Source organism: Mirounga leonina, unplaced genomic scaffold, assembly GCF_011800145.1.
Source record: "Mirounga leonina isolate KUSES-001 unplaced genomic scaffold, KU_Mleo_1.0 Mir_97, whole genome shotgun sequence".
Taxonomy (NCBI): domain Eukaryota; kingdom Metazoa; phylum Chordata; class Mammalia; order Carnivora; family Phocidae; genus Mirounga; species Mirounga leonina.
In genome coordinates this window covers 6826538-6850486 of record NW_023270889.1, presented here as the reverse complement: position 1 = coordinate 6850486, position 23949 = coordinate 6826538, and the positions used below count along the sequence as shown (strand labels likewise).

The 23949-nt window shown below is 37.2% G+C and overlaps 1 protein-coding gene and 1 long non-coding RNA gene across 4 annotated transcripts in view; both read right to left on the bottom strand.

The window, feature by feature from the left end:
• LOC118006548 overlaps positions 1–4945 on the bottom strand; it is a 59078-nt gene extending 54133 nt beyond the window's left edge. The window contains exon 1 of the long non-coding RNA XR_004678109.1: positions 3576–4945. This is a non-coding gene — a long non-coding RNA (uncharacterized LOC118006548). The remainder of the gene's footprint in view (positions 1–3575) is intronic.
• LOC118006542 (F-box only protein 4) overlaps positions 1–23949 on the bottom strand; it is a 441418-nt gene that overhangs the window by 209316 nt on the left and 208153 nt on the right. The gene's annotated exons all lie outside the window — the stretch shown is intronic.

The following is a 23949-nucleotide window of genomic DNA, read 5'->3' as shown; positions in this document are numbered from 1 at the left end:
GTTAGGCATTAAATTCCCCCAAGAAATTTACAGTCTAGTGGGAGATACAAACAAATAAATTGATTACTACAATGTGCAAGGTTCTCACAGACCCAGGCACAATGGGCACCTAAACACATATGCTACAGTCACCATGTGGTCAAAATATAAAATAGAGTTTATTGGTGACAAACTTGCTTGCAGAGGGATAGTAACCACATAACGCTCTGGGTTCTCATTTTGCCATGTAGTGGTGTGCTTAAGCCAGCCACAGCAAGACTGTGCCCCTGAAACACTCTTCATATTCATACAGAAAGGTCAGGGTCCTCTAGATGATTACTTAACAATGGAATATTCTATAAGAAAATGGCTTTGTTATCAAGGAGGAGCCTATAGAGATTGGTCCCTGGATCAGCTTGTTCTTCAAGTGAGTTACTCAGATTTGCTGAGCCAACAACTTGGGATATTAATCTCAAGGACTATCTGAATTTGCTTCTTCTTACTCTGAAAGGCCAGAGGATGGCATGAGGATTCAGAGAAGGTTTCCAAGAGGAGGACATTAGAACTGAATTTTGAAGAGGTTTGCAAAATGAGTAAGAGGAAGATCGTTCTGGTAAAGAGAAGAGCAAATAAGAGTAAATAGCATAAAAGACCCCTCATAGTCAGCACACTCCTGGAACTGCAAATGGTTCAGTGTCACTGTATAATAGTTAGAAGTACATAAGTCTTCAAAACAATGAGGAATTCATCAGCATATATTCTTTCTATTTAGCCTTCATTTGCTGATGTTGGGGAAAAGGAATTGCCAAATGACTAAGAAAACAAAGATGACAAATTCTACCTCTTAAGTTTAAAAAGCCACTGGTTTAGGTGTAGACCAGAAATATTCTGATGCATAGGTACAGACAGAACATTCTTGCTCCTTGTCTAGATAAAAATGGTTTCCTGGGAGAGGGGAGAGGAGAGATACCAAGTAGACAGAAGAAATCTTCAAACCCCAGGAAGCTACCAGGAGTCTCCAGAGACAGATGCTAAAAAGATGCAAAACAACACCCGGAGACTATTCTATCTTTGTGCAGTGACCCCTGAATCTCTTGATTCCATCTAGTGAGACCTGTTGATCAAAACTATCCTATTGCCTTTTGATTATCCAACAGGATGAAGGCCCTCTTGTGCCCTAAGACCATATTTAGCTCTTCAAACAGCTCACAACTTGAAGACAACTCCCATTTTTAAGAGCCTAAGATATTGCAAGTTCCTATGGACCATGGACCTCCAGAGGGGTAGGGATGGTATGGGAAGGGGAGTGTGTCCAATGGTCAAATATGTGGTAATGGAGCTAAATACATGGTAGAATATCAAATATAGGGAGCCTGTGAGACTAATATGTTTATTTTCCAGAATGGAATATCCACAGTAAGGAGGGTTTAGACAACTATGAGGAGGACCAGTCATGGTGAAAACCAGTGAAATCTCTTGAAATCCTTTGGGACACTTATAAAAATCAGCATTGCAGGGGCACCTGGGTGGCTCAGATGGTTAAGCGTCTGCCTTCGGCTCAGGTCATGATCCCAGGGTCCAGGGATCGAGTCCCAGATCGGGCTCCTGACTCAGCGGGGAGTCTGCTTCTTCCTCTCCCTCTGCCTCTCCCACTGCTCATGCTCTCTCTCTCTCTGTATCTCTGTGTCTCAAATGAATAAATTAAATCTTTTTTAAAAAAAATTAATTAAGGGCGCCTGGGTGGCTCAGTTGGTTAAGCGACTGCTTTCGGCTCAGGTCATGATCCTGGAGTCCCTGGATCGAGTCCCACATCGGGCTCCCTGCTCGGCAGGGAGCCTGCTTCTCCCTCTGACCCTCCCCCCTCTCATGTGCTCTCTCTCTCATTCTCTCTGTCTCAAATAAATAAATAAAATCTTTAAAAAAAATTAATTAAAAAAAATCAGCATTGCAAATTCCTCTTTTTATTTATTTGTTTAGAATACCAAACGAAAAAAAATCTTTAGAAATCTTCATAAGTGTATTTAAGAAAAAGGATTATTAATGTTAATTTCTTTTGCTCTTATTTTTACTATTGTGTAGTATGAATATCATTAAATGAAACACTGAATTCCAAATTATGGTATTTCAACCTGTGTTCATGCACTGATCTTAGTCTTTTGGATAAATTGTTTTTCTCTCCTGATTATCAGAATACTAAAAATACTTTAAAATAAAAGAATTCCAAATTTCAGGGAAAAAATACAAAAAAAAAAAGGAGAAAATCATATGTCATCCTAGCACCCCAAGAAAACCAGTTTTCACATTGTTAACCTGAGGCCTTTATTCCTTCCAGTCTTTTCATCATGTGATCTTTCTTTCATGTAGTTGAGATCATACTGTTGATAAAATTTTTCTTATTCTTTAACTTAAATATATCAAAAGCATTTGCACATGTTCTTGAAACCAAGAAATTGTTCATTTTCTAAACTTGTTTTACTCGTGGTTTTAATCATATGCTTGTCTCCACATATTTCCAGGCAGAGAGCAGGAACAAGGTGAAGTTCCTGGGAATGAGAACAGCCCCTGAAGATGTAACAGTGACTGGAAGGAAGGGAGTATATGGAGGTAGGATCGGGATACCTGTCTGCCTCATTGCCCGCTAGAGAGCACAGACTTTGGAATCTGTCTCAAATAAACCTCTGGTACCAGGTATGTTTGAGCATCTTAAAGGGCAGAGAAAAAGAACTTCATCAAACTTACAGAATAGATTTATGAACTGTTAGCACCTGCTTTGTTAATGAATTTTTCCTAATAAATATTATATGTGTGGAAAGTTTCATTTGACACTGGCTTTCATTATAAACCAGCAAGGTTTTGGGGGAGTAACCCTTACCATCTCAAATTTTATTGACAGATACTCTTTTCTACCAAGAAGAATACAAGAAAACTGAATTGCTTAGGAAAATTTGCAACAACTGCACAACTCCAGTGCATCAGTTCTCCAGTGCCCAGGATAGAATCTTGCTTCTCAGTAACAGCTTCCCCGGTATAGAAGCTGTGACTGCCACTTCAGCTTCCCTAAGGTTTGTGGATAAGGAATGGCCATGGGAAAAACAAAATGCTCTGTTACTATAATGTTGTTGTTGCCAGTGATGGCTACAGAATCCCTGCTGCCAAAACCATAAAGAAAGCCCCTGTCCTACCCAAACTGCTGAAATGATCTTTACTGTTGCTATCCAGAAGGTATTATAAACTAGGATTACACTAAGAGCCATTCTCTTGCCTCCCACCACCCCCCTCAATTCCATCCCCTCACACAAAAGAAACATATGGACCTAAAACCTTATACTTCCAATGCCTGACTCCACTCAGGGGATCCCCGTAGTAAGCCTACCTTTCCTCCTTTTTTCCTAGTTCCTTACAGAGCAATCCAAATTATACAGATCTTCATTTTCTTCCATTGGGAAACACATTACAGACTATTTTCCCCAGGCAGAGGATAAGACTAGCTAAGCATTACATTTATATTCAACATCTCTCATTTATTCAAGTCTAGTATTTAAGCAGGGATGGTATCCAGATCTCCTGAGAAGTTTTTTCAAAATAAGTATACCTACCCCCCTCTCAGAGAATCAGGTTCATTTCTCTTGGTGGGCCCAGGCATGTATAAATGGAAAAAATCCAGGCTATTCACATTTATAACCACATTTCAGAGGGGGGAGGGTCAGAGGGAGAAGCAGACCCCCCCCACACCCCCGCTGAGCAGGGAGCCCAATGTGGGACTTGATCCCGGGACTCCAGGATCATGACTTGAGCCGAAGGCAGTTGCTTAACCAACTGAGCCACCCAGGCGCCCTTGATACACATTTTCAAAATACTTCATTTCCTAAAATTGTGGAAGAGCAGCCCTAAGATGTTCCCAGCTGTTTTTCTTGCATTCTTGGCTGCCATATTAGAATGGTTCTTAAGGACTGGGGTTGCCTTTCTACTCCTCCTCTCTTTTTAGGTGGCCTGGCATAGACCAACCAGGACACTTTTTATCATATTTTTCTAGGTCTTGGATTACACAGGCAAATTGGAATATTGGGTTGGAGCAATAAATATCTTTCTGGTTGCACAAGCCTGGTCTCCAGGCTTGGGCTCCATGCAGTTCTGTACTTCACTATGCGGGGCAAGGAGCATACAGCTGAGAGGCAATGTTACCCAATCTGATGGTGACAAAATGGAATTGGTAAAAAATCAAGCAGGTCAAGAATTAAGAGTTGCTGAGGGGCTCATATAGGAAGGCAAAAGGAAGGGGAGGGAGTATTTGTGAGACCCTATTGGCCATGCTTGGCATATATTACAACATATTTGCAAACGCTAGGAAATCCCTGAGCTGGGCAGCACATGTTTACTGTGGCTTGTTATATAAGCCTGAGGCCTGTGGTATGGGTGTGCTGGGTTAAAAGTCTAGAGACACAAGAAGGATGAATAGAAAGGGAGGAATTGGCTTGTCTGGGGATATGCAATGAATTCTTCGGTACCACTGATATTAAAGAACAAGGCTACAACAATCTGCTCTTCTTAGAAATAATTCCCCTATCACTGAATGTTCCAGAATCTCTGGAAAATTTGGTCAAATGAAACTCTTATTATTGAAACACCAAATATTCTGTTCATTTTTCAAACTTGTCATTTTTTCTCTGATAAGAAATGGATTAAGCTTTGTGATTATTTACCCTGTCACCACTTAAATGACTCATTTACAGTGCAGAACAAGAAATGATTTTGTGGACAAAGGCTACATTTGTTTTTGGCTACATTTGCTTCCAGCTGACAAATATTCAGCATCCATGGTGTGCCTGCCCTGTGTGCTTTTGCACTAGGTGGGAAATATTTGACCTGTGTTTTCTTGTAAATCAGGAGATTCTAAACTTGCTTCAAAATAAGTGAAACTTTAAAATTATGCCACAGTTTTATCCTGCAAGGATATCCATTAATTTTTTGATCCAAATTCCTTGCATCATAGCAAGGTTTCAAAATTGCAAAATATAAATTTTTCAAGGGAACACTGGAAACCAGTTGTAAACACTTGAAAAACACGTAGTTGAATCCACAACTCAAAAAGCAATTTTTTAAAAAATTGTTTTTATATTCGTATCATTTTGGTACGAGCAGACAAACTTTCCCTGTGTCTACCTTCCTTCTTTTTGTGCATAATTAATTCATTTCCACCTTCATTCATCATTCATTCAGTAAGTATTCGTTGTGTTTGACATGTGCCAGGTACGGTGTTACGACCTTGAAATAAAAGGGTGAACATAAGTGGTCACCATTCCTACTTCTTGGAACTCTTAATCTGGCAAAAGACAGGCATTAATGAAAATACCACACATTTATAAAATTGCATTTTAAATGTAAAGTATTGTAAAGGAGAATGACAGCATGCCATGAATGAGTATAAAACAGGGATTTAACCTAGTCAGATGAATCAGGAAAGACTTCCTTAAGGATAGGAAGTGAGCTAAGATCTGCACAATAGGTAGGATTTATCTTGGCAAAGACACACAGCAAAGGGAAGAGCATGGACAAAGGCCATGTGGTCAAGGGTGCCTTTTGAGTTCAAGGACCTCAAAGAAGACCCAAGTAGCTGAAGTGAGAGAGCAAGGAGAAGCATAATAGGAGATAAGGCTGAAAAGGTAAAAGACAAGGCCAGATGAGGAAGACTTCCCCTCAAGAAACCCCTCTCACCCTCTTTGATTTTTTCCTTACCCAAAGCGCTCAATCATAGGACTCTTCATTCCCGAAAACACCCCAACACTTTCCCTATATCCATTACTTTCACCTAGAATTTCCTCCCTATCTCCATCACCTGTGATTTTATTCAATTTTCAAGATCCTGTTCAAATTCCATTTTCTCCATGAATCTTTTAGTGATGCCCCAAACAGAATTAATCTTACTCTTTCTCTTTGTATGAACTTTGCATTTTTATTAGAATTTATCATATTCCAGTTTGCCTACATTTTTTTACATATATTTCTCCTTTTCCAAATTGGATGCACCTAGATGGTCGGAATCATCTCTTATTCATTGTATATGAAGCCTAGCATAGATCTTGGGTCGAATAGATGTCTAATAAATTCTTACTAAATTGCATTATAACACCAGACTTCTAGAAAATAAAAAGGCAAGTATGTTCTATTCTTTTCTTTTTTTTTAAGATTTTCTTTCTTTATTTTTGCGAGAGAGAGGAGAGAGCATGAGCGGGGGAGGGGGGAAGGCAGAGGGAGAAGCAGACTCCCCACTGAGCCGGGAGCCCAGTGCAGGACTCCATCCCAGGACCCTGGAATCATGACCTGAGCCAAAGGCAGAGGCTTAACCGGCTGAGCCACCCAGGTACCTCTATTTTCTTTCTTTTTAGGATGTCTTTTGTTTTAAGAAAAGGCAGTAGAGAACAGCAAACATAGCATTGTAGACAGAATCCAAATAGCTGCCTAATATTTATAAAGATTAACTTTATTTTAAAGAAGAAATATACTACTTATTGGCATGATGCATGGCCATTAACTTTCATACATGTACTTTCTGTAATCCTTTTTTATGCACATGCTTGTGCTGCATGCCATTACTGACTTCTTTTAGAAAATGTGATTTCTTAATTTACAATTATGCCTGAGGCTAAATGCAGATTTAGTATTTGTTAGTTTTAACCCTGATGGAGTGGATTTAGGTATTGAGGTGAAATGGTACGTGACTGAGAGAAATGAAATTTAGGGATTAGTGTTAAATGTTGACAACAGACATTGTAATGATCTGTGGCAGTGGGGAATTACTCTTCAATATTATGACAGCAAAGAAAGACAGCAGCATCATTGCTAAGTAAGAGGGAGGGGAGAAAATTTGGGAGAACACAAAAGGAATCTGAACGTCCTTGGGTGAAACTGATTCAACAAAAGAAATTGCAAATGTTTTTAACAGCCTTTATGAAACACTGGGATTTTAAATTTTAGGCAGAGGCAGAGTGGTATAAGCTGAAATGGCATTGAGAGAGACAACAAAAATTATAAAGAGTAATGCGCAGTACCCACTGACAAGTTTTTAAACTGGGATCCACAGATCATTTCAAGGAGTCTGTACACAAATTTTGCATCTGTGTGTATTTTCAGGAGTTCATGAAAGTTAAAAAGCTCTGAGACTGGTATAATTTTCTATTTATTTAATCAAATACATGGTCTGCTATTTACTTTTGAATACTTCATTTTAAACAGTGTGGTATAGTTGTGTCTATTACCTAGTTTTAATTGGCATTCTAGTGTAGCAGTTCACAGAGTGTGGTCCCACACACCACTGGGGTTCTCCAGGACCCATTTAGGTTAAAACTATTTCCATGATAATACTAAAAGGTCATTTACATTTTTTACTGTGTTGACACTTGCACTGTTGGTGCAAAAATAGTGGTCAATAAAACTCCTGGTGCCTCAGCATGTATCAAGGCAGAAGTACCTAAGGTGGTAGCAGTAATTATATTCTTCAGGTTCCAATTCCATTTTTTTTGGGGGGGGAATAGAAATTTCCATTTATTTTCAGTTTACCATAAGAACAACCTGTGTAGTCACTATGCTATCAGGCTAAGTGTTTGCCAAGAGAAATTGTCAAGAAAAATGGAGGGCTCCTGGGTGGCTCAGATGGTTAAGCGTCTGCCTTCGGCTCAGGTCATGATCTCAGGGTCCTGGGATCGAGTCCCACATCGGGTTCCCTGCTCCTTGGGAGCCTGCTTCTCCCTCTGCCTTTCTCTCTCGCTCTGTCTCTCATGAATAAAAAAAAAAAAAAAGAAAAATGGAGCACAAAACCACTAAACTCAAAACCTTTGAGTTCACAGTAGCAAAATCTGTTACTTAGTGGACAGTGGGAGACAGGTGGGCCACACTAGCCACCAGTACTGACTCACACAGTGAGGGTCCCTTGAGTTACTGCCAGTGGGATACAGAGCAGACTCTTTCTCTCCCCTCTGCACCCATGCTCCTGTCAGCACAGCAGCTTCCCAGGGCTCCAAGTGATTGGGTCTGGCATCACAACTAAAGATCCCATCTCCTGCCAGTTGGGTTAGAGAATAAGTCTGCCTGGAAAGGAAAATTGGACGATCCATCCTTTGATGCACACCTACTTATATTGGACACCCGTATTCTCCTAGCCAACCAAAAGAAAACATCTCTTGAGGAAACCTAGGTCAGGAAGAATTTGCGGAGCTCCCCACAGATGCACACCTCCACTCCCGATGATGAGTTCACCTGACCAAGACAGCCCCTGTCTTCTGTGTCTGGGATCAGACTTCAGGAGTGCTGGTGATTGCAGGGGTCTGCCTGCCCTTCCACAAATGTCCTTCCTCCCTCCCTTAATCCCTCTACCATTCCTGGAGACTTCATGATACACTCCTGAGTACCAACATAGTTTGTAGTGCACAGCCCTGCTCTCAGCACTCTGAACTGCCTGTGCCATGACGAAGACGAGGAGCAGAGAGTTTAGGGAATTCCAGATGGGATAAGACAGAAGTTTCAAATGGAAAAAGACTGTTTTGCCTAAAGCACCCACCCCTTGAAGGGATTCAAGGAGCATGGGGTATGGGCCAGCTGTAACAACAAAGTGGAGGACATACTCGTCTCTTGAATGCATCATGGCGCCTGTCCTGCTGCTTCTCAAATTGTGGAGCTGGGCTATTCCCTTCCTAAGATTTGTCCAACAACTGGACATTCAAGGGAAATACGCTGAGATCCTTAAGAATGTAGAGGAATGTTCTGCTTCCATTTTGCATTACAATTTCTTTCTCAAATTACCTCTCTTCTCTCACATTTTAATATAAACAGCAAGGAGAAAGGAGGCAGCATCTTCAAGATTTGGTTAGAAATCTTCTCATTTAAATATCCATTTTAATCACTTATAAGTTTTACCTTCCACAAAACATTAGAACAGAATTCAGCGAAGTCATTTGCCACTCTACAACAAAGACCTGCTTTCCTCCAGTAACATGTTTCTACTAACATGTTCCTCATTTCCTTCTGAAACTTCACCAAAAGCACCCTTATCATTCAGATTTCTACCAACAGTCTCTTCAAGACAATGAAGGTTTTTCCTAACATGTACCTCAAACTCTTCTAGTCTTTACCCATTACCCAGTTCCAAAGCCACTTCCACATTTTTAGGTATTTGTTACAGCAGCATGCCACTTCTTGATACTAAAATCTGTATTAGTTAGGGTTCTTCAGAGAAACAGAGCCAACAGAAAACATATAGAGAGAGATACATGATTAGAATTTCTACTTTTATTTTAGATCGATTTCTGGATTCTATTCTGTCCATTAATCCATCTATTCAATCCCTAGTATCAAAATTATTCCATTTTCCTAACTTCATCTGTCCCCTTTAAATTTTTTTCATATCAATTCTCAGATGTTTAGTCTTCCAGGTGATTCCCAGGATCATTTTGTAAGGTTTTCCTTGATTCTCTCACCATAAAATAAAAAATAAAAGAAAATAAAATTCTTAGTGCTATATTAGTTGGAATAATATTGCATATAATATTAAATCTAGAGAGAATTCATATAATTAAAATATTGTGTCTTAAGGGTTCTCGTTATGGTCTTGGTGAACTACCTTATAAAAGACTAACCTTTCTGAAAGGAAGAACATCTAGAAAAAGTGGGCACAATTTTTTTTTTTAATGTTTGAAGGCATTAGAGAACTACTACTACTATCAAGACCTAAGGAGTCAAGGTATTATATAGAAGGGAACACAAAGAGGTTAACCAAAGTATTTGACCCTTCTTTTCTCCCAAAAATGAGAGATTGAAAAACTGAGTAGAGTCTTTGGCAGTCTTAGTTTTAGTTATGGGGTTTTAGAGTTCAAGTTTTGCCAAGATAGGAGAACCTTGGTAAACATTCCAGGATTTTATTTGAAACCCCAGAAGACTAGATCCTAAGAATGAGCCCACAGAAATAGATCAGCCCTCAAAAAAACTGACATAGAGCCTTGAGGCCCCTTAGTCCCTGATTGGATTATGCTAACTTATCCCTAGGTAAACTACATGCCAGAAACAAAAGCAAATTCTCTTTAGAAAAAGATAGAATCTCTCATTATTAAATGATTTTTCATAAGCAAGTTCCTGCATTCAATCAAAACTTGTTTTTCAGCAACTTGACACTATGATGTGCCTAAGTGTGATTTTCTTTTTATTTATACTACTCAGAGTTTATTAGTGTTTCTTGAGTCTCTGGTTGGATGTCTTTCCTCACCTTGGGCATACCAAAAGACAGGACCAAATGACTGAAAACTAGGAAAAAGATCTACAGGAAATCCAGATCTTGAAGTTAGTATGTAGGAACTTTAACTATGATTAATACATTCAAGAAAATACAGGAAAGGTGAAAAATTTCAGGCAAGAAGTAGAATCTTCTACTTAAAATCTTAAAAACATATCCATAGAAACACTGAAATTTTAAAATATAATAACTGAAATTAAGAACTCGATAGATGCAAGGACAAAACCAAATAAAAAATTAGAGATCTGGTAAAAAAAGGTTAAGCCAGAAACCAGTGAAAATGGGTATTTCATGAGGTATATGGAAATGAGATAGAAAGATAAAAAAGTAAATGTAACTTCTTCAAATATTCATTTTTATCTGGTTTGGGATTTTGAAACATTACTGATTTATGTATTTTAAAAAGTTTTAAAAGAAACAATAAAGGGGAAAATAAAATAGAAACAAATAAATATAACTATGTATCAGATAACTATGAGAATTAAAAAGAAGCTAGTATCACAACCATAAATTTTATTAAGAATTAACACCAGATTTTACATTTCAATAAAAGAACTTATACCGAACCACACATAAAGATATGGTCTATTATGTTATCTATTCTCATAGGTCAGGTTCCTTAGAAGCAGAATGTGAGATGAGGATTTGTGTGCAAGTGATTTATTGAGAGAATATGCTCAGGAAAATCCTATATGGGAGTGAGGGAAGCAGGTTAGCCAAGTAAAGCAAACTAAGGAGGTGATTTCAGATATAACCTAATCTCAGCCTGATTCCATGTGGAGATCTGAAACATAAATTATATCAGAGTTTGTTCTGCCTAGAGACAAAAGGGCTGGTTACCCTGTATCTGTCAGTCACTGAATATAGGTCATTCCAAGGAAGAGGTATGTAACTCTCAGGTAACCTAGGAGTGATGGGTTCTTTTGCCCATGAACAACCCTCCAGAAAAGATTGGTAGCAGCAACACCTAAACAGCTACAAGTTGGGGGAATATCAAAGCAGTAAAAACAGTTCCTGAGTTGTAAGCAGGGCTACAACAGCTTCTACAACATCCATGTGTAAGTTCCATGGGTGAAGTTCCTCCTAGAATTTGGTTCTAGGAAAAGCATACAGTACAGTCTATCATGGTTAGAATGCTGTAATAGTGATGATGATTATAATTACAAGGTGGTATGCACTATGTGGCATTCATCTCCCATAAAGGGTTTTGCATGTATTAACTAATTTAATTCTTATAACAACCCAACCCTATGATTGATAAACTGTTATTACACTTATTTTTACAGATGAAGAAACTGAGGCACAGAGAGTATAAAGTTACACAGTTAATGGCAGACTGGGATTTGAACTTAGTAAAGTTCTATAGTTTCTTACCTAGTAGAGAAAGAAAAATTTATCTCTTTATCTTGTGTTAGGCTACAACCTGGGTTACAACTGACTGCATTGAGAATTAACACGGGATTCAAAGGCAGCTCTCTCCAGACCAGACACGAAGAAGGCCAGCAGGCTATCGGACGCATTGGATGAGACATCTATTCAGTGATGCTGAAATCTGAATACTGGCCAATTAATCAAATCACCATGTTTAAATGTGACAAAAAGTACATAGTCAGAAGTAGAGGTCAGAGTCTTAGAAGCCAGATATGAGGCTGACTCATATCTGAATTCTTAATCTCAGGAAACAAACTGAGGGTTGCTGGAGTGGTGGGGGGTGGGAGGGATGGGGTGGCTGGGTGACAGACTTTGGGGAGGGTATGTGCTATGGTGAGCGCTGTGAATTGTATAAGACTGTTGAATCACAAACCTGTACCTCTGAAACAAATAATACATTATATGTTAAAAAAAAAAAAAAGATAGTAGGAGGTGAGAAATGAAGGGGGAGAAATCGGAGGGGGAGACGAACCATGAGAGACTATGGACTTTGAGAAACAAACTGAGGGTTCTAGAGGGTGGGGGGGTGGGGGGATGGTTTAGGCTGGTGATGGGTATTAGAGGGCACGTACTGAATGGAGCACTGGGTGTTGTACGCAAACAGTGAATCATGGAACACTACATCAAAAACTAATGATGTAATGTATGGTGATTAATGTAACATAATAAAATTTTTTTAAAAATTAAAACTAAACTAAAATAAAAAAAGAAGCCAGTAAGCAGAGGCCTTCAAAGGATAGAAACGGGATCAGTAGATGGAAGTGGAAAGAGGAAGGAGGTAATAAGGGGATGAATGACACATATACATGGCTGGGCACAGAGTGGGAGCAGGAACTCCAAAGGGACTGACAAGAGAACTGAGACACTAGCCTCAGGCTGCCTAAAGTAGTTAATGGGGACACTTGTCTTGTTGTGGCACATCAACCAGCATTTTAGCTCTTGTAATGTATTTTTAACATAATAAAACTTCACCAACTTATTTTTTTCTACCAGCTGAACCTAAGGAAAAGATAAATCCCACCTGATGATCTGGAATGCCTCATTTTATCAGACAAGGAGGCCAAAAAAACCCCACAAAAAACAAAACAAAACCCTTATGTTTCCTTTTATGACTTAGCTGTTGAATGGCATAAAGCTAAATTTAGTTTCTAGACTGGGAACAATTTTATTCCCAGATTCTGATAAAATATTATAGATGTATAAGGATTGCTCATGGCACTTAATTTTTTAATCTTTAATTGTTCTGCTTTGATCCGGGTTTGACATTTTAAGTTTCCTTTTTGAAAGCAAGCACAGCATAAATTTCAAATAGCAATATGGGAGAGACAAAAATATCATTTCATATCAGGTCATGGTGCACAAATATATGACAAAGTAAGTCAATAGACATAAAGTAAAACATCATTGACTAAAAGCATGTGACAAAAGACAGGAGGTTAACTTACACATTAGAGAAGCACACGACCCATTAAAATGAGGCCAAGAGTGCCAAAGAATGAATGGCCAAGGAAACCATTTCCTTGCATAGCAAGGTTGATGTTGGGAACCAGGAAGATGGAGATTCATACTGGTTGTGAATATTCTTATATATGTAACCTTTTGTAAAATCAGCTATTGTAAAAGTTAGTAAGAATGCAAAAATAAAGTGTGAGAATGAATGCAAAGTAACTGAATAAATACATTAAATAGTACTTGACTAGATTAGAACTTTGTCACTTAATGCAGGGATTATTAACTCTAAAAGCCTGTGAAACATCAGTAATAACACACCCTCAGCTGAGAGTACTTAATGGTCTGGAAATTTCCAGATGATCTATACAGACAAATGCAGAAGACTAAAACATCCCGAATCTCAACTAGTCAGAATTCTTAAGGCATAATTACCTTTGTTGTTTTTAGTTTTTTCTATTAACCAAGGGTTTGCCAATTAGTCCATTTTGCTCCTGCTAAAAATATCCATAAATATCATGCTGGGCATCAATTTACATTGTTGTTACGGGATTCTCTTTGACAACATAAATGTTATGACTGAAGGTGCTTTTAAGGAAATACATTGTCACTTGCCACAGAAAATTTTGTAAAAATACTCATCACAGTACCTGGCCCACAGGAAAAATGCTCTGTGCATGTAAAATTAGTATTAGTAGTGATATCATGATTGGCCCACCTATTGTAAAGTGGAATGCAGAAAGACTACTAAGTGATTGAAGATTTCCTTTAATTTTCAACCCAAGTTTCTTTCTATTATAAAGTTTTTCATATTTATTGTATAATTTTTTAAACAGAAAGAAGTAAAAAATAATGTAAATAAATAAATAACTGGGCAACCTTTAGCTGTGTTTGAGGAAATTGAGATTTTAAAATTTCTTCTTTCCTTTAAGAAGTGCAAAATATTTCTACAATCATTCATCATCTATCTGCACAACAGTTCTGTGTAATAAAGGGCAGTCGCTGTACCCAGTGCATGGAAGAAAAAACATACAGAGGTTAAACGACTTGCCTACTTGGCAAAAACAGAACCAGAACCTCTGGCACTTGGTACATGAATCTCTTACCATGTGGCTTAAGAACATCTTGCGACCAAACATTATTAATTACTAAGCACTAAAGTATTCATGAGCACCCCATGGATTGATTTAGGTCCTTAACATGTGGAGGGGAAGCATTTCTTACCTCCTTCTCCTAACAACTAAAAGCGCTGATTAGCTAAAATGTGTTCTTAATAGTTTTAAAATTTAAATTTTCACCTGTGATACCCTTTGAAGATATCATTTAACTCTGAAACAGAAATGAGACTAAAATAAATAGATGGGTACAGTCTTGCAAAGAAAATTAGAAAAATATAACATCTTATAATCAGCCAGCACTCCCTTGAATATACCGCTTACAACTCAACACAAAGCTGGCTTCTAGTGGTAATTATAGAGATGGTAAGAGAGAGTGGATTAGTATATACTGGATGGGTTTGCTGATAAATTAGGTGTGAGAGAAAAACGCTAAATCCCAAATTTTGGGTCCAAGCAGCAGGGTGAATGTAGAATTATTTCCCGAGATGAGGCAAATGGGAAGAGCATGTTTGGGGAGATGAAAAATAAAGAGAATTTGGTTTTGAAAATGTTAAGGTTAAGGTGCTCAAAATCCATTTAGATGGAGATGTCACATAGGCAGTTACATATCTTAGAACAAGACTTACAGGAGTGATCAGCTAGGGATAGAAATGTGGGAGTCATTTGGGTTGCAGGGAACTAGATGGGATCACAAGAGAGTTCAGATCAAGAAGATTTCTGACAACTGAGAATTGAAAGCACTGAACCAAGAGGATCCCACAGAACAGATGGTGCAGTTAGGGAGGTAGGGATGCAGTATAGTATCCCAGAAACCAAGGGAAGAAAGAATTTCAGGACATGTTCCCCAAGTAATGATCAATTCTATTAAATGCTACTAAGAATTCAAATAAGATGACTGAGACTAGACCACTGGGTTTTGCAACTTGATGTTGATTTTTTATGGATCCTGAAAAATGAGATTTCTATTGGAAATAAAGTTCTAATTGAAATGAGTTGAGATGTGAAGTGAGAAATTAGAGACAAAGGATAAACAACCAGTTCTAGTAGCTCAAACAGTGAAACAGAGAAATAAGACAGGAGCTGGAATAACATATGGGGTCAAGCTTTCTGAGTTTGGGAGGGGTTATTTGTTTACACTGACTTGGTTTGTTTGCTTTGTTAAATATGAGATATAGTACAGCATGTCTATGCTGTTGAGAATAGTATAATAAGGAGAAAAAAATGATGGTACAGAGGCAAGGAGGAATACAAAGCCCTTGAACAGAAGAGTGATGTCAAGCGTACAAGTGATACATGAGCCGTAGTTTCCAGCATGGACAATTCTTCTGCTATAATAGGAGAGAAGGTAGACTGCACCAGTATAGAGGCATGTAATTTTAAAAATGGTGGTAAAAAAATGAGGAAGGCTTATTCTGCTTACCCCTATTTTATTAGTGAAAAGAGAAGAAAAGGCATCAGAGTGATTTGGAGGAGAGAGAATTTGGAGGTTGGAGAAGAGAAGATATAAAAAGTGATCTGGGGGAGTGGGAGAATGAACTGACTAGGGAGAACTATAGTAATGCCATCCAGTACTTGGGAACAGTAGCATGGTTCTGTGTTTTCTTCCAGCCATCTCTAACTGTTCATCCACAGGCACAGAGAGTACAGACAGTTGGATTTAATGAAGGTTGGGGTTTACCAGTGAATATGATCATGGGAGAGAAAAACAGCAGAATTAAGAGTGTACAAAGAGTAACGATTATAATAATGACTATGGGATCTAAACTGGATAAGGAGAGGTTTAAGTACATACGCAGATTAATGGAAAAGGCAATAGTAAATGCATTAGAAATATCAGCTGGTTCAAGAATGGAAAACTCTATAGTCCTTATCCCCCTTTCTGCAATGGTACTAATATTTTTATAACAAAAGATTCCTTAGAAATGTTAACTATCATATAATATTATTGTATAACAGTCTACATTAAAATGATACTAATTTGGTGGAAACTCGGTTAAACTTCTACAGTTTCTCAACAAATATCTACAAAATTTCGTTTATGAATTCTAAGCCTAAAGGAGAGTCCAGTTAGACTAGCATTGTCTGTTGGGTTTGTCCAGTACCTAAGTCTATTTTGAATTATTCCTCTCAACCTCTGTATCTAAATGAACGCCCAAGCACTTTGAAATCTTTTTTCCAGAATGCTTCTTTTATTTGTATTATTTCCTTATGACGTTTACCTCAGAACCATAAAGATACAATCTCCATCTAAATACTCCAGCCTACATTGCACTGAAAGATTAACCTTCAGGCTCCCTAAATTATGCACCATTTGCAACCTAATGTGTCTCAAATACAGCTAACATTGCTTTATTTTATGTCTCAACGCAAACTGTTCACATCTATGCAATCCTTTCCAGTTAATCTGGAATCTCCTGTGCTTTTACATTGTTTTATGTCTTCCCCTTTCCTCCCTATTTCTATTCCATACCCCATCGTCTGTATGCCTAAACCTGCCCCTGGAATATTCAGAAGTTCCACTGTGCATTTAGGCAGCTGTGAGGGAGAGACCTTGAGAATCCTGGACAGCAGGGGACCACAGCTAGCTGGCAAAGATCTTCTTTGGCAACCTTGGTTTGGAAACACTTCATAGGCTGTTTCCTGTGAGCTGGGCAGAGAATGCTCTTTTGGAAACCTCCCTCCTAGTCAGCTGCTTGTTGGCTAGCCTCTGTGCAGAAGCATGATCCTTCAAAAGAAGGCAGCAGAAGTTTGCTTGGGAATCATTTGTTAAAGATGAAAATGGTTGTGATTTTGTGAATTCAAACCCTAAGACCCACCAACTTCCTTTCCTTCCTTCAAACATATGGTTTGAATAGAGACAAATAAGTTTAATGATTTAACTAACTTTATTTATCATCTCTCTTCCCCCCACCAAAAAACACCATTTTTTAAAGGGGGGAAAAAGCCTTTGTTTAATTAAGCCATGGAAGTTTGACAGCATAGAACAGCTGGTGACCTAGCTAAATTCTTCAGAAGGTTTGGCCAGAGGGAGGGGCAAATATGTAAGATAACGAGATATTGATATTTTATAGAACATAGTGGAGCTGGTTATTAGATCTACAGAATAAAGACTTTGATCAAATGCCAGGCTATAAATTCTTTTCCTGAACATAAACTCTAAAAGCCTAAGAAAATGTCAGGAAACCTGCTGATTGTTCAGGCTCTATGCAAGAAACATTTCTTTGCACTGTCTTTCTTTTTTTTTTTTAAGAATTTTTTTTTAATTTATTTATTTGAGACAGAGAGAGAGAGAGAGAGCAGGAGCAGTGGGGAGAGGGAGAAGCAGACTCCCTACTGAGCAGAGAGCCCATGTGGGACTCGATCCCAGGACCTGGAGATCATGACCTGAGCCGAAGGCAGACGCTTAACCATCTGAGCCACCCAGGTGCCCCTGCACCGTCTTTCTAATAGTAAGATAAAAATGATGGCCTAACAAAGACAGAATGAAGAGATGTTTGTGGGTGACCTCTTGTGTATAGGAGATGCTTCAGAAGCATTGCAAACTGGGCCTTCTGAAGTATGTCACTACTTCCTCTCCACATGTTCACAGCAGGAGCCCAAATAGCAAGCTGGCCCCCTCCTTGTTTCAGTGCAGAAAGAGGTCAATGTGACTCAGGATAGAAAATTGCCAACGGGAAAGTGAAAACAGACCTAACTGAATAGATTGCAAAAACTGAAGGAAATCACATCAAAGCTCATGAGGCTGACAGAGTGACCCACAGAATGTATAAAGTTCACCACTTTCTCATTGGCATTTTAGGTGCAATTCAGAACAAAGTGTCAGTCCATGAAAATCACATGACTTGGACCTCTAATGCTTTGCTTTCTGCAAAAATGGAATGTTCTGCAAACTCTGCATTTTCTTCCCTGTTATATTTGGTGTCTCTAGGGAGAAATGTCAATGAGTATATTGTTAGAGAATGTTTTTGGTAAAAAACGATCAGAAATCTGGAGCAAGTGTTTGTTTATTTTTCTTAATATACTTTTTAAAGGCTCTATCATAGACTAAACTCAAGGAAATTGATAGTGTCTGGGGAACACATTAAAAATAGGTTATGCATGCAGCCCAACTCAGAAAGCCCCAAAATCAATTGATCAAATATAGGTGGGTCTATTCCTGGATACACACACACACACACAAACACACACACATATAAATATATATATATATTCCTCTGTGTGTGTGTGTGTATATCCTTACACCAATATGATAGTCTTAATTACTATAACTTTATAGTAAATTCTCTTTTTTCCTTTATTCAAAATTATTTTGGCTATTTTTGATCTTTTGCATTTCCATATAAATTTTAGAGTCTGTCAACTTCTAAAAAAAAAAAGCCTTCTGGAATTTTAAATAGCTAAACATTGAAACCATAGACTAATTTGTGAAGAAATGACAGTTTAACAATATGGAGTCATCCAATGCAGAAACATGGTATATCTCTACATTTATTTATGTGTAATTTCTCTCAGCAATGTTTCTTAACTTTTAGTATACAGAACTTGCACATATTTTTAAATTTTTTTCTCTAAATATGTTGGGCTTTTTTTGATGCTACTGTGAATGGTATTGCTTTTAATTTTTATTTTTTAAGTGTTTATTGCTAGTATGAAGTTATTTTTTGTATCCAGTGTTATAAACTGCAATCTTTATAAATGCACTCATTAGTTACAAAAGCTTTGTTTTGTAGATTCATTAAGATTTTCTGTATACATGATCTTATTATCTGAAAACAAAGACAGTTTTACTTTTTTTGTTCCAAATGATATCTTTTTTCCTTATTCTTATTACATAGGTTACCTTTAGTACAATGTTTAATAGTTATGATTAACATTAATATATTTGCCTTGTTTCTGATTTTAGGAGGAGATGGAAGGTCATTCAATCTTTCACTGGTAAGTCTAATGTTAGCTGTGTAATTTTGTTGTAGACACTATAAGTTGAGAAAATTCCCTTCTATTTTTACTTAATCATGAGTGGGTAATGAATTGTATTGAATGCTTTTTCTACCTCTGTTTGGATAATCATGTTTTTATCTTTATTCTGATAAAATAGTGAATTACATTGATTATGAAAAGCTAAACCAAATTTCAGGTCCTGAATTAATCCCATGCCTACCTTTTACTTGACAAAAAAAATTTGAGGATTGTTGCATTGACATTCATGAGAGGTATTGGTTTAAAATTTTATTTTCTTATTTTCTTTCTGGTTTTACTTTTTTTATCAGGTGGTGCTGGTCTCATTAAATGAAGCAGAAAATGTTCATTTATTTCCTTATTTTCCAAAAGAGTTTTTGTCAGATTGGTATTATTTCTTCCTTAAATGTCTAATAGAATTATGTAAAGTCATCCAGGACTGGAGTTTTCATTGTTCAGATATTTCAGATTACAAATTCAATTTTTTTAACTTAAATAGAGTTATTCACATTTGCTATTTCTTCTTGTGTATGTTTTGTTAATTTGTGTTTTGCAAGTAATTTGTGCATTTCATCTATGTTTAATTTATTTGCATATAATTTTCCATTATATTCCCTTATTATCCTCTTTTTTCTTTTAAAAGATTTATTTATTTATTTTAGAGAAAGAGAGCAGGGGTGGGAAGGCAGAGGGAGAGAGAGAATATCAAGCAAACTCCCCAATGAGCACAGAGCCTGATGTGGGGCTCAATTCCATGACCCTGAGATCATTACCTGAGCCAAAATCAAGAGTCAGACATTTAACTCACTGAACCCTGAGGCACCCCTTCCTTATTATAATCTAAATGTCTATAGGATCACTTATTTCTAATAGTCATAATTTGTGTCTTACTCTTCTTGATCAATATTTCCAGAGCTCTACCAATTTCATTAAGCTTTTCAAAGAAATTATTTTTGGTTACAATTATTTTTCTGTATTATTTGTACATTTTCTATTTTATTGATTTCCAATATTAGCTTAATCACTTCCTTTCTTCTCTTACTTTGGGTTTTATTTGTTCTTCTTTTTCTAACTTTTTAAAGTAGAAGCTTAGATCATTATTTTTTCACATTTCTTCCTTTTTAGTATAAGCATTTAACTTTCTTCTAAACACTAATTTAACTTCATAATATGAGTTTTAATGCTATTTTTGTTATCATTCAGTTCAAAATATTTTGTAATTTTTTTCTTTAGAAGTGTGTTGTATTATTTATAAATATTTGGGGATTTAAAAAACATTTTCAGTTATTTATATCTACTTTAACTTACTTTGGGTCATAAAATTAAAATTACTAACTATATTAAAGCCAGAGTAACAACACTTATATCAGACAAAGAAGATTTTAAACCAAAGACTATAACAAGAGATGAAGAAGGGCGCTATATCATAATAAAGAGGACTATCCAACAAGAAGATCTAAAAATTGTAAATATTTATGCCTCCAACATGAGAGCACCCAAATATATAAAACAATTAATAACAAACATATAGGAACTAATTGATAATAATACAATAATAGTAGGGGACACTCCACTTAAATCAATAGACGGAACATCTAAGCAGGAAGTCAACAAGAAAATGATGGCTTTAAATGACACAGTGGACCAGGTGGACTTAACAGATATATTCAGAACATCCATCCCATCCTAAAGAATCAGAATCACATTTTATTCAAGAACATATGGGACACACAAGGTCTCATACTAGGTCACAAATCAGGGCTCAGCAAGTACAAAAAGATTAAGATCATACCATGCATATTTTCTGACCACAACACTATGAAACTTGAAGTCAATCGCAAGAAAAACTTTGGAAAGACCACAAATATATGGAGGTTAAATAAAATGATACTAAACAATGAATGGGTAAACCAGGAAATCAAAGAAGTTTAGAAATACATGGAAACAAATGAAGATGAAAACACAACAGTTCAAAACCTTTGGGGTGCAGCAAAAGCGGTCATAAGAAGGAAGTATATAGCAATACAGGCCTACCTCATGAGGCAAGAAAATCTCAAATAAATAACCTACCCTTACACCTAAAGAAGCTAGAAAAAACAACAAACAAAGCCTAATGCCAGCAGAAGGGAAATAATAAAAATTAGAGCTGAAATAAATGGTATAGAAATTAAAAAATAATAGAACAGATCAATGAAACCAAGAGCTAGTTCTTTGAAAAAATTAACGAACCTCCAGCCAGACTTATCAAAAAGAAAAGACAAAGGACCCCAATAAATAAAATCACAAGTGAAAGAGGAGAAATAAAAACCAACATCACAGAAATACAATTATGAGAATATTATGAAAAACTATATGCCAACAAATTGGACAATCTGGAAGAAATGGATAAATTCTTAGAAACAAACTATGAACACTAAAACAGGAAGAAATAGAGAATTTGAACAGACCAATAACCAGCAAAGAAATTGAGTCAGTAATCAAAAATAAAAAATCTCCCAATGAACAAAAGTCCAAAGTCAGATGGCATCACAAGTGAATTCTACCAAACACTTAAAGAATAGCTTATACCTATTCTTCTCAAATGATTCCAAAAAATAGAAATGGAAGGAAAGTTTCCAAATTCATTCTATGAGGCCAGTATTACCTTGATACCAAAATCAGACAGACTCCGCTAAAAAAGAAAACCAGTCAATATCCCTGATGAACATGGATGCAAAAATTCTCAATGAAATACTAGCAAATCAAATCCAACAGTACATTAAAAGAATCATTCACCACAATTAAGTAGGATTTATACTTGGGATGCAAGTGTGGTTCAGTATTTGCAAATCAATCAATGTGATACACCACATTAATGAAGGATAAGAACCATATGATCCTTTCAATAGATATAGAAAAAACATTTGACCAAGTATAACATCCATTTATGATAAAAATGAATACCTACCATTTGCATCCACATGGATGGAACTGGAGAGGATTATGCTAAGTGAAATAAGTCAAGCAGAGAAAGACAATTATCATATGGTTTCACTCATATGTGGAACATAAGGAATAGCGTGGAGGACCACAGGGGAAGGGAGGGAAAACTGAATGGGAAGAAATCAGAGAGGGAGACAAACCATGAGACACTCTGGACTCTGAGAAACAAACTGAGGGTTACAGAAGGGAGGAGAGTGGGGAGATGGTAACTGGGTGATGGGTATTAAGGAGGGCACGTGTTGTGATGAGCACTGGGTGTTATACACAAATAATGAATCACTGAGCACTACATCAAAAACTAATGATGTACTATATGTTGGTTAACTGAACATAAAAAAAAAAACAACCCTTAACAAAGTAAGGTTAGAAGGAGTATACCTCAACATAATAAAGGCCATATATGAAAAACCCACAGCTAGTATCATCCTCAATGGGGAAAAACTGAGAGCTTTTCCTCTACAGTCAGGAACAAGACAGGGATGTTCATTCTCACCACTGTTATTTAACATAGTACTGGAAGTCCTAGCCACAGAAATCAGATCTTCAGGGAAATACAAATCAAAACTACAATGAGATATCATTTCACATCTGTCAGAATGGCTAAAATCAACAACACAAGAAACAACAGGTTTTGGTGAGGATGGGGACCACTCTTGCACTGTTAGTGGGAATGCAAACTGGTACAGCCACTTTGGAAAACAGTATGGAGTTTCCTCAAAAAGTTAAAAATAGAACTACCCTTTGATCCAGCAATTGCACTACTAGGTATTTACCCAAAGGACACAAAAATACTAATTCAAAGGGATACATTGGGTGTATCCCCAATGTTTATAGCAGCATTATCAACAATAGCCAAATTATGTAGAGCCCAAGTGTCCATCAACTGATGAATGGATAAAGAAGATGTGGTGTATATATACAATGGAATATTACTCAGCCATAACAAAGAGTGAAATCTTGCCATTTACAACGATGTGGAGTATTGAGGTCTCCTACAATTAACATATTGTTGTCAATATGACTCTTTATTTTGGTTAACAGTTGGCTTATGTAGATGACTGCTCCCATGTTGGGGGCATAGATATTTACAATTGTTAGATCTTCTTGTTGGATAGACCCTTTAAGAATGATATAGTGTCCTCTGTGTCTCTAACTACAGTCTTTATTTTAAATACTATTTTTTTAAAGATTTTATTTATTTATTTGACAGAGAGAGACACAGCGAGAGAGGGAACACAAGCAGGGGGAGGGGGAGAGGGAGAAGCAGGCTCCCCGCAGAGCAGGAAGCCCGATGTGGGACTCAATCCCGGGACTCCAGGATCATGACCTGAGCCGAAGGCAGTCGCTTAACCGACTGAGCCACCCAGGCGCCCTACAGTCTTTATTTTAAAATCTAACTTGTCTGATACAAGAATTGCCACCCCAGTTTTCTTTTGAGGTTCGCTGGCATGGAAGATGGATCTCTATCCCTTCATTTTCAGTCCGGATGTATCTTTAGGTTCAAAAAGAGTCTCTTGTAGACAGCATATGGATGGGTCCTGTCTTTTTATCCAATCTGCAACCTTGTGCCATTTTATGGGAGCATTTAGGCCATTCACATTGAGAGTGATTATTGAAAGATATGAATTAATTGTCATCATGTTGCCTGCGAAGACCTTGTTTTTATAGATTGTCCCTGTAAATTTCTTTTCTGTATCACTCTTGGGGTCTTTCTCCTTTTATAGAACCCCCCTTAATTTTTCTTGCAGGGCTGGCTTA